The sequence below is a fragment of the Chrysochloris asiatica genome, unplaced genomic scaffold (genome assembly GCF_000296735.1).
Source record: "Chrysochloris asiatica unplaced genomic scaffold, ChrAsi1.0 scaffold00272, whole genome shotgun sequence".
Classification (NCBI taxonomy): Eukaryota; Metazoa; Chordata; class Mammalia; order Afrosoricida; family Chrysochloridae; genus Chrysochloris; species Chrysochloris asiatica.
Window position 1 is genome coordinate 1,962,370 of NW_006408790.1, and position 9,758 is coordinate 1,972,127.

Sequence of the window (9,758 nt, forward strand, 5' to 3'; positions counted from 1 at the left end):
CTTCTAGCCTGTCTTCATCTGGACCCTTAGCTGAATCCTGTCCAGCGTGGGTGACCTAGGTACCATTTAAAATACTCATGGCATAGGTGTTACAGCAACACATAAGCCACTACAGTATGACAAACTGATAGATGAGTGGTGGGGGGGCAAGAGGAGAAGGTAAATTGTTGTTGTGGTTGTAAGAACATTCCAGTAGAGGAAATACCAAGAAAATGATAGAATTTTAGGTTTGGGATACATAATAGCCAAACATAGACTGTTAGTCATGTGATGTTTAGATTTTGTTCTCTTGGTCATGAGGATGTCAAACTTTGAAATGTGGTGGTGTGAACTGATTTCCATTTTGTTAGAATGACCATCTCTAGTGTCATTCTAGGGCCTTGGCGAAGGAGTAGAACGACTGCTTCACTCATCTGATGAACTAGGAGGGTGGTGGGACAGCACACCTCCCAGAGATGAAGGACAGACTGATTCTGCAAACCACAACCAAGGGATTTTTTGGCTAACTCTCCTTATAGGAAAAATGCATTTCTTCATCAGTGTTTTATGAACTGGAGCCTGACTAGGGTGTGGATTTTTGGTTTCCTTTTTATCTTTCAGGAGCCTGAGTGGAATAGGGAAGAAATCTAGGTTATGCCAATTACAACATAAACAGGTTTAAAAAAGAATTTGCCACGAATACAGCAATTACTGTCAAAGGATTTTGTTTGTGTTCTGTGAACAATGTGACCACTGATATCAGCAAATATCACCTTTCTAAACTGAAGAGACCTTTCACACCAGAAGTGATTGACTCATTGGTGCGTGGCACTCCAACCAGCGGTCTCACTATCACCTGTGAGGTGCTAACCTATTTGAAGAGGATTGTTTATATTACTTATTAATAGTGACAATTATTTTCTTACTATTAGGTTGAACAGGATGAAACTGCTGATAGGTTACTGATTTGGTCAATTATGCACAGCACTGAGTTTACTTACATGGTTCAATTTTATAATACAATTGTACTCATTTTCCTTAAGTTAAATTAAAATTGTATTGTTGTTAAGTGCTGTTGAGTCAGTTTGGAGTCATAGCAACCCTGTATACGGTTTTCAAGGAATAGTTGGTGAGTTTGAACCTCTGACCTTGTAGCTCAAATTTAAATGGAATAATTAGTATCCTAGAGATTTCTGTGCATGTTACATTAATTGATTAGTTCAGAAAATCAATCTCAAATGTCCCTGTATAAGAAATGAATGCAGAAATAGATTTTCATCTGTTTTGATGCATTGAACATATGCTGTAATAAAATACGGTCTTTAGGGTTGAACTAGTATTTGAAATAACATTTCATGTAATGAAAGGATTGATGAAAAAGCCCACTTTGATCCACCACCTCTCTGTTGCTTTGTTGTACTGTGCTGGCTTGCATGTTCCTGTGAATGTTAGAAACTATATTCTATTTGTAGTTTCAATCCCAGCAGGATCACACATGGTGGACAGGGTTCAGTGGAGCTTCCAGACTAAGACAGACGAGGTAGGAAGAAGGAACTTAATGTTTTATCCACTGTAAACCTCACGAATATCAGCAGAACTGTGTCACAGGCAGTGCTGGAAGATGAGAATATTCTGAATTGCACCAGAACATCGTCAGATGCAGTGGCAGAAGATGACCTGCTCAGGTTGAATGCACTCAGCATGCAAGTGGGGAAGATCTACCTCTTTAAACTTCAAGTAGAGCTGAGCACGATGTTGTGAATGGAGGAAAGCGTCAGGATCGTCCTTTACTAATGGAGTCCAACTCATCTAAGGAGAAACAGTTGCAAACATCCATTAATAATTGGAACTTGAAATGTATGAAGTATGAATCTAGGAAAACTGGAAGTTGTCCAAATTAGATGGAATACAGAAAGATTCATATCCTAGGTGTTAATAAGCTGAAATGGACTATTGGCTATTTTGAATTTGACAGTTATATGTGTTAGTATGCCAGAAATGAACAATTCAAGAGGAATGGCATCTCATTCGTCAAAAAGAACATTTCAAGATCTAATGTTAATTACAGTGCTGTCTGTGATATGGTAATGCCTGTACAGCTACAAGCAAGACCAATTAACACAATTATTTAAATTGCCTCACCCTCTTCTAAAGCAAAAATGATGAAACTGAAGGATTCTGGCAACTTTTTTCAGTCTGAAATTGATCAAACGTGTGTTCAAGAGATATCAGTAATTGCTGGTGATGGGAATGCAAAGGTTGGAAACAAAGAGGATGGAAGGACCAGTAGTTGGAAAATATGACCTTGGTGATAGAAATGATGCTGGAGGTTACATGACAGAATTTTGCAAGACCAACAGCTTATTCACTGAAAATACCTTTTTAAAACAACATAGAACACAATATTGTCACCAGGTGGAATACACAGGGATAAAATTGAGGACATCTCTGTGAATATATAGTGGAAAATCGCAATATCACCAGGCAAAACAAGGCCAAGGACTGACTGTGGAACAGACCATTAATTGCTTGTATGCAAGTTCAGCATGAAGCCGAAGAAAATGAAAACAAATCCATGAAAGCCAAAATATGTCCTTGAGTATATGCAACCTGAATTTAGAGACCATCTCAGAAGAAATCTGATGTATTAGACAGTAATGACCAAAGACCAGAAGAGTTATGGGATGACATTAAGAACATCATACAGGAAGAGAAGCAAAAGGTCATTAAAAAGACAGATAAGAAAGAAAAGACCAAAATGGATGTCAGAAGACACTGAAATTTGCTTTCCAGCATAGTGATGTTAAAACAAATGGAAGAAATGAAGACGCAAAAGTTCTGAAAAGAAAATATCAAAGATTAGCTGAAGAAGACAAAGTCAAGACTTAAAATGAAATGTGCAAAGACCTGGAGTTAGAATACCAAAAGGGAGGAACACACTCAGTATTTCTCAGGCTGAAAGAATTGAACAAAAATGTTCAAGCCTTGAATTACAGTATTAATGATATCTGTCAGCAAAATATTGAATGATGTGGAAAGCATTGAAAGAAGATGGAAGGGGATACACAGTCCCTATAGAATCAAGAAGTGATTGAAGTTCAGCCATTTAAGAAGGTAGTGTATGCTCAAGGGTGGATGGTGTCAAAGAAAGAAGTCTAAGTTACACTGAAGGCATTAGTGAAAAACAAGCCTCCAGGAATTGACAGAATACAAATTGGAATCTTTCAACAAACTGATGCAGTGCTGGAGACATTCATTCATCTATTCGAGGGAAATTGGAAGACAGCTATCCGATTGGGAGAGATCCATATTTGTGCCTATTCCAAAGAGAATGACCCAATGGAATGAGCAAAGAATATCATCAATATCACATGCAAATAAAATTTTGAAAGAACTTTGAAAATGGCTGCAGCAGTATATTGACAAGGCACTGCCAGAGATTCAAGCTGGGTCAGAGGAGGACGTGGAACGAGGGGTATCACTGTTGACGTCAGATGGATCTTGGTTGAAACAGATAGTACTGGAAAGGTGTTTACTTGTTCTTTGTTAAGTATGCAAAGACTTGTGACTGTGTGGATTATAAATGATGAACACTGCAAATAATGGGGTTCCAGAACACTTAAGTGTGTTCATGATTACCATGTACCTAGATCAAGAGGCAGTCCTTCAGTCAAAACACGAGGGGGTACTGAAAGGTTTAAAATCAGGAAAGGTGTGCGCCAGGCTTATTAAATCTCTTCACTATACTCAGTGTGTCTGCTGAGCAGCTATTCTGAGAAGCTGGATGATATGAAGAAGCATCTGACATCCAGATAGGAGGCTGACTCATCAACAACCTTCGATAGGTGGATGATACAACCTTGCTTGTTGGAAATGAAGTTAAGTACTGCTGTTGAGTTAGTTCCAGCTCAAAGTGATCCTGTATCAAGTTTGAACCACTGACTTTGTGCTTCAAACTAAACTTGCTGTATCTCACAGCACCACACCAGGGCCTACCTCAATTTTTATATTTAAATAATATGGAGAATGCAGGTTAAAGAGAGAAAACATAGTTTGATGAGACGTAACAAATGTTTAAATCCTTCAGCTGTCTATAACAGAATGGGGGCTATTGATGGCTCAGTGGTAGAATTCTCACCTTGCTTGAGTGTGATCCACGTTGGATGCACGTCTAGCCAACACCACTGTCTCTTACTGCTTGATTGTGTGGTACTATGATGCTGAACATATGGAAGCTCTTTCCGAGCCTATAGACTAAGATGGACTAGGAAGAGAGGTATTGTGAGCTCCCTTTGAAAATCAGCTAAGGAAAACCTGTTAGATCAGAGCGGTTGTACCCACAAGCAGTCATGGGATAGGGCAGCATTTTGTTCTCCTGTGTATGGAGTTGCCGTAAGTCAGTGGCTAGTTTGACAGTAACTAACAACAGCAACATTCTAGAAAATGGGCATTTGGTGTTGGGTGCTGTTGAGTCTGTTTAGACTCACAGTGACCCCATAGGGCTTTTTTTTTTTAAAAAAAAATTTTTATTGTGAATTGAGTGAAGGTTTATAGAGTAGATTATCAGTTTCATATTCAACAAATAATATACTATGCTTTATTACAACATGGTTGCGATCCCCTCCATACACCAACATTTAAGAGCATTTATCTCTAACCACTCCAACCACTGCATTCTTCCCTGTGTCTCCTGCCACCCCCAGCTTTCCTCTGCCAACCTCTCACCAGTTGTATATTGCCTGCCCTGTCACCCATGTCAATGCATGTCTACCCTCTAGCACATGTATAAAAAAACCACAGGGCTATACAATCGTTTAAACAACCACACGCATATTCTGGAAGCCAGTCTCCTGGCCTCCAGCACCAGCCTTTCTCTTTCCATTGAGTCTATAGAGTCCTCAGCTGCTCAGTCTTTCCATGTTGTGAACTTTGCCACCATCACTGGTATTGCTGCTTCTCTGGTGAGGGTCCCACATTCTGCTCATGTTCTTCTCCCTTGATGATCCTAGGGTCCTCTGTTCCTGGAATTCAAGATTAGCTACTCCCCACTTTTTGTTACAAGACTTCTACCTTTATAGTTATGACAACCGCAATTAGGTATGATGACAACTATTCACTATTGAATCCATGAACTCCATTCCCATCTCCTTTCATCTGACCCATCTAGACAAGAGAAAAACTTCAGTGGGGATTCGACTTTCCCCCATACACTCTTAAACTCCCTCTTGAAAACTTGTTAGCCAGCCACTACATGCCTTTTTAATTCCCCTATTTTAGGTAGCCAATGTCTAAGTTGCCTGTCCCTATCAACCCTGTGCACAGAGAGGGGATGATAGGTTTGATACTTTATATGAAGACTTCCTTCTCTCTTGGTTGGTATTTTGAGCTACTACATCCATAAGTATAGATCAAGTTTATAAAAGTGTGGAGATTCTACACTTGCTTCCTTTGTTAAATATATCTTCCTCTAGTTGGGTTCTGATCAAGTCATCGAAGCTAAGTCACATGGGTACTATCTGCAACTTTGTGTGTTCTTGTGCGCCTCCTCTCACTTCATAACGGCTGGATGCTTCACTCTCAGCTCTAGCCCTCTGTGGCTAGGTCCTCGTCCCAACTTGGCTGGAATTTTTATGGAAGCAGACTCATGGGGAGCTGTGGGGTTGGCTTGAACCATTGAGCTTTCAGTTAGCAGTAGAGTGCTTAACCATTGTGTTACCAGGGCGCCTTTGAAAATAGTCACTAAAGGGTAACAGTTTATGAAAAAATTTGGGAAGAGATTTTGATATAATTTATATATAATAAGAATTGAACCAAAAAGGAACTTTATTTCATTCTGGTTGATAATTTAATTGGATTTAGGAAGCCCTTTGTAATGATAAAATCACCAAAGTAATCAACTACAACAGAATTGGTTATTTGTAATTTTTCTAATAACTGTAAATAACTGTCTGTTTTACTTAGTTTCTACCCTTTCTGACTGAATTATCTTGAGCATGAACTTGCTAGTAAGTTTCCTATTGCTATAGTGTATCTTAGTTTGTGAAGAAAATCCTCTGTGGGTCCTTATTTAGTCATTTCCCCTCTAACTCAGAGTCATTCCTGGGGAATTGATGGGCTGCTGTGGTGGCGTGCTGTCAAATCGGTTCTGACTCTCCATGACCCTGTCTACATGGGTTTTCTGTGCACTGGCTACTTGAGTTTGAACACTGACCTTGCAGTTACAACTGCCCTTGTGGTCTGGTACTTATCCTGCAGCGCCGCACCAGGACTCCTGATGTGCTGTGGAAGTCTCCCACTGTGTACGTGGGTAGAGCCATACTTGTAGATTCAGAGCTTATAATTCAGTCCTTCAAATTATATCTGCTGTTGAATATTCTGTATGCCATTTTCTGAGTCATTTGCATGTATAGCTTTCCTGTTCAGAGATTTTCTTTCTCCATTGTGATCTTGGTCCCTAAGTGTTCTGTTAGTAGTCTTCAATGTAGACACATGCATAAACGAGGCGCATCTAGAAGTACGTGGACAAATGTAATGAAAAAATAATGGAGTTTTTCCAACAACTTTCTGCAGCCCCCTCAACTGAGGAATTCAGGGATTTTGGAGGAAAAAAAAATCTCCTTCCAAGGAATATAGTTATTTGAATGTATCTGTTCTCATAATCTTTTCAATATATTAAACTCAAAATAATGAAGCCATAGCAACAGATTTTTATTTTCTTTACAGTATTGTTAATTGCCATTGAGTCGATACCGACTCATAGGAACCCTAAAGTCAAATTGATACCATTGATTTTTAAATAATTTACTTGCCTTTATAAAAGCCACTTAAGCTTCAAAATTATACTTCCACTTTCTACTACCAGCTTCTTTTCAGTCTAGATCACATCACCTTTGAGATAAACAAAGACACTTTATTTGACAAAAATAAAAATACAATAAAGCACATCCTAATTTTATAAGGCAGCCATTTTTACCACTGGAAGAACCTTTTAGAATCTAGATTTAGTTGAAAAAATACATGTCATTGCCCCACTATACTGTATGAGAAATGTTTACTTTTTTAAAAAAAGGAAAATAAGTAGTAGGATCAGTTTCTAAAGTACCTGTGAATATTACAAGGCATGTTGGCCCTGCCCCATAGACTGCATAGGCTGGCTTACGTGCGTGTTGTTGGTAAGTGCCTTCGAGTCGGGTTTGACCCATAGCGAGCCTATCTGGGATTTCTGCGGAGTAGCTAGTGCATTGGAACTGCCAACCCTGCCCTTGAAACCGACCTTGCAGTTCCGTGCATTATCCCACACAGCACCATACCAGGACTCTGGCTTGTGTGCTAGGAGGAGCTTTTTGCCCTACTAGTAACATTCTAGTTCTTCAGTTAAAACAAAAATAGGATAGGGTGCCCATTAAACTAGAACAAGGATAGGAACCCAGAACTGAAGTCATCAGGAAACAAGTTAGCATTCTCTGGTGCTCAGAAGCCGCTTCCTTCTTAATGTAGACCAGCTCTCTCAGCCTCTCTGACCAGGAATAAACCACAGCTGTCCTAGTTGTGTCCTAATTCAAGAGTCAAACACAGACTAGATCTTGTTTCTTAGCACCATTTGATTCCTATAGAAGAGAAAGAATTAGGCCGACGTCTGCCCACACTCCCATTCACCATGACGAGAGGTTTGCTTGTTGGGGAACGATTCTCAAAAAAGGGGTGTGGAATAAGCATATCTTAATGCTTAGAATTTCCGTTTACTGTTCTGGAAGGCAGTACTTATAAAACAACTAAGTGGCATTACCATTTCTAATATGTATTAGAAGGCCAAACTCGCGGGAAAATGATTAAAACATCCTAATTTTCAAGTTTTTACAAGGTATCATAAGTATGCTGAGAGACATTTGAGATTTTACATAATTTTTGTGTGACACATGCAGTGTTCAGGCTATTAAGTGCTTCGATGATTACAATGATCATGTACATGCTTATGTTTTTGTTTTAGAGTGATCTACAAGTTACTGGCTTCTAAAAGTGAAAGTATTTGGGTTCAAGCTCTGAAGGTGCTGGGATACTTTCTGAAGCATTTAGGTCACAAGTAAGTTATTTTTCATAATGAATTGTCGAAATATCTACTGGAAACATGTTTCTACTAGTCATGTAGCTAACTTAACATGAAGCATGACGAATAATTTAATGATGGGAAACTTCCTGTGGTAAAAGTTGGGACACTTTATAAACGAATGATTTTTAAAGGTAAATCATGGAGCAAAACCACAATTGAAACAATAGTTTGCATCTGTTTGCTCTCTGAAAAAGTACTGTTCTCTTTAAAGATGTAATAAAATGTTTTGTGAAAACCAAATAAAGTTCGCCTGGATATGGATTTAAACAAACACCTTCTGTGACCAAGGTAATGCCTTTTGTGTTGAATGAAGTCTCTAAGAGCTGCTTCGTGCTTATAATCTGAGTCAGCATTATCTGTTTGTTTTCTGTTTTAACAATGAGCCCTGCCAGTTTATTGTTTGGTTTGAAGATCCTGGAATACTTTCTTTTACCAAGTCAAGAATTTAGATAATTTTTAAGACAGCAACCACAATGATTTATCTGTGTTGTCCGCTGCTTGAATCATATTTTCAAAATCCTTTTCTTATCATTGAACCCAAGGAAGAAGTCCAGTCCTGTCATTTAAGTGTTGCTGAGACATTTTCTTAGAATCTCAATTTTGTCAGTTCTGCTTTGGTAATTAAATGGTTTATTGGGAACGTTGACCAAAACTGCACAAAATTCAGAGGGGCAATCTCCAGCATGCTGGGTAATCTAGAAGATTAGCTATATCTACATTTAGACAATTAAGGGAGAAGAGAGATCTGGATGGTCCAAACAAAGGAAATAGTTCAGAACCAGACAGGAGTACAACTAAGAGTAGCTCCTCATGCACTGTGACCACACTGGACGCCACAGGGCTCAGAGTGGACTCAGCAGCCCTGTAGGGCACAGCATGGGTTCTGAGCCTGTAAATCTTCATGGGAGCAGACAGTGTTACAGCTGGTGGATTTGAACTACCAATCTTGTAGTTGTTGTTGTTATGTGCCGTGGAGTCGGTTCCGACTCATAGTGACCCTACACAGGGTTTCCGAGGCTGTAAATCTTTACGGGAGCAGAAAGCCTCATCTTTCTCCCACAGAGCAGCTGGTAGTTTCCAACTGCTGACCTTGCGGTTCGCAGCCTGATTCGTACCCACTACGCTCTCAGAGCTCCTTGTAGTTAGGAGGCCAATATTTACCCCACGGTTTCACCAGGGTCCGCCTTTCAGAGTCGAGAAGGATATGTAATTTTAATATTAAGAAATGAAGGTAACTTGTTTAGTTTATTTAAAGAAACGTAGCCGCACGTGCAGCCGCTTAAAAAGCATCAATAAAAATCGTTTGAAGATTCAGGAAAACATGAAGACTTTCAACTGATGAAAAATTAAAAATACGAGTAAGCCAATAATCTCCTGTGGCGGTTTAAGGCACCTTCTGTAAAATTCATAAATCAAACAGCAAGGAGTATAGAATAAAAAGCCTTATTACAAGATCGCGAAAATCCAAGTAGTCCAAAAGATGGGTGACGCTGCCGGAAGGTTCTAAGATTGGATCAAAGCTGTGAAACATAAAGGGAAGAGAGAACCCGAGGAACTGGATGAGAGGGTTCAGTGAGAGCGTGTCACTCACAGAGGGTCGGAGAACCTGAGGACAAGGGGGTTCAGTGAGAGCGTGTGTCACTCACAGAGGGTCAGAGAACCTGAGGACGAG

At 39.5% G+C, this 9,758-nt stretch overlaps 1 protein-coding gene across 1 annotated transcript in view; it reads left to right on the forward strand.

The window, feature by feature from the left end:
* Positions 1 to 9,758, forward strand: part of NBEA (neurobeachin) — an 822,532-nt gene that overhangs the window by 141,205 nt on the left and 671,569 nt on the right. The gene's annotated exons all lie outside the window — the stretch shown is intronic.